Source organism: Suricata suricatta, chromosome 9 (assembly GCF_006229205.1).
Source record: "Suricata suricatta isolate VVHF042 chromosome 9, meerkat_22Aug2017_6uvM2_HiC, whole genome shotgun sequence".
Lineage (NCBI taxonomy): Eukaryota > Metazoa > Chordata > Mammalia > Carnivora > Herpestidae > Suricata > Suricata suricatta.
In genome coordinates, this window is record NC_043708.1 from 106,054,894 (window position 1) to 106,057,384 (window position 2,491).

Sequence of the window (2,491 nt, forward strand, 5' to 3'; positions counted from 1 at the left end):
TCACGACAAGCTTCTGGGATTACTGAAGGTCATACAGCTGGTAAGTGGTGATTAATTGTCAGAGGAGTGGTGTGAAGACAATAAATAATCCTCTCTTCGGGAGAGGAGCCTGTGGATCCAGTGGTCTGGGAGGGCTCTGTGGGGGAGGAGGGAGTTAGGGGAGGCCCTGAGGGTGGGTGGGGTCTGTGGAAGGGGAGGAAAGGGGGACATGAGGACGAGTGGCAGAGGCAACGAACGAATGACCAGGGAACATCAAGTAAACAAATTTGCAGGGAAGGTGTGGGAGTCAGTAAACACAAGCAACCAAATTTGGAATTGAGAAGCTGGGAGGGGGAGAGGGGTGGAAGCAGACCATGCGCCCTGTGATCATCCTTGGAGGAGGGATTAAAAAATCAGGTGGAAACCCCGTGGCTCACACTGTAACAGAAACAAAAACATAATGTGATTGAAAATTGTAAAGGCAATCTGTGTCCAGTGCCTTGTTAAAAAAAAAAGTATATATCTTTCCGTCCAGAAATCTCACGTCTAGGATTTCACCTAAAGGAAATTTCAGAGACAGCGGGAGAGCTGGAAGCAACTAGCTGCCGTGTGGTAGGGGAGTCACTGAATGAACTAGGGTGCCTGCATAGGACTAAGTGTTCCGTGGCCGGGGCGCCTGGGCGGCTCAGTCAGTTAAGTGTCAGGCTTCAGCTCAGGTCGTGATCTCGCGGTTCATGGGTTCGAGCCCTGCGTCAGGCTCTGTGCTGACAGCTCAGAGCCTGGAGCCTGTCTTCAGATTCTGTGTCTCCCTCTCTCTCTGACCCTCCCCTGCTCATGCTGTCTCTCTCTCTCTCTCTCTCTCTCTCTCCCTCTCAAAAATAAATTAAAAAATTTTTAAATGTTACATGGCTTCAACAAAACATAGAATGTGTGATAATGTCACATAATGTCAAGAAAAGAAGCAGAATGCGAATCAATAGTACAGTTCTTAATTTTAAATTACATATCTTTATTTTTATTTTAATTCCATGGGAATTTATTTGTACACACATATATATTTATATGATAGTCAAGTGTGTGTGCATGCATGAGGACACATACTCACACAAGAAAAAAGAGTATAAGGAAGGACACCCAGCATATCTACGGTGATTATCATTGCAGTATGGGGATAGGGGTGATTCAATTTTTTTTTAACTTTTCTATATTTACCAGGTTTCATTCAGAGAACATGCACTTTTACAGTAATAAAAATGCTCATTTTTAATCTTAAAAAATTTTAAAATCCCCATACTCTGCCATGAAACACTATAATAAACATCTTGCTTTGCCTTTAAAGAGAATTCATTATTTCTTCCTCGAGTGTGCAGACACTAACATTCCAACCAAATGATCGCTCAGTGATTACCGTATCCATAGATTTTTTTTCTGAAGGTCCATTTAAACCTGATATTCTTGGGTCCCCATGGACAGCTCCCAGCTCCGCCAATCAGAAACACTAAAGGCTCCCATTAATGTTCTCTGTAGCCATTTAGATAAAGAGTCTTCCCCAGAGCCATAAATCCTAAATGAACGACACCCTTATTTCAGGGGACAAGCACCAAAGCCTCTCTCAAACCCAGTGATTTATGAATCCGTGGCTTTCAGAATGTCAGGGGTCCTTCATCAATACCCATAGGGCCTTTCCAGGTATAGGAATGTACCACACCAGATGGAAAGACATTATTGTACTCAGGTCAATAGTTTTCACCTTTATCCTTCCTGCTTGGTTTGGTTTGGGGGTTATTAATTTTTTTCCCTTCCATTGAAATAGTTGAGGTATTAGCTGAGTAAGAGAAGCAGTGCATTAAATGTAACTTGATCAGGATCCCAGCCTGCCTTTGCCCTCCCTCCTTTCGGGGGCAACATAAAGGTTAATAACCAACAGAGGACCGCACGCGCTCACCCCATCCCCAGGTGACAATTAGGAGCTCTCTGAGAACACCAACGATGGGTGATCAAACAGAGCTTCGCCCACCGCCCCCCTCCCCCAGGACTGCTGCGTTAGCTCAGCTCTCCATTCATCACGGAGCCGACAGCCTGCACAGCTCGATGCGGAACGTGTTACTCAGTCTTTCTGTTTCACCCAACGAAATGATCTATGTTCCTAGGACAAGCGGGAGAGGAGCAGGGGAAGGAACGAGGGAAATGAAATAGGCGAGGGAAATGAAATAGGCTTGTCTTTGGCATGCTCGGGCAACAGCTCAAAGTGTCTGCTTCAGACCTGAAAAGAAATATCGCACAATGATCTTGCTTGTCCCTGCTTGTGACTTGCTGGCACTCGGACAGGGGTGGGCCTACCTTAAGTAGTTCTCTTTTGGGAGGCGGCATGACAGATTGGAGCAAGCACATAGCTAGCTGTGTGATTGTGGACAGGGCACCCTGGGCTGATGTTTTTTCATCCATAGAACAATTGGTTGGATGAGGACAGTGGTTTTCAAACTAGGTTCCTCAAGGTCCTACTGGTCCACGG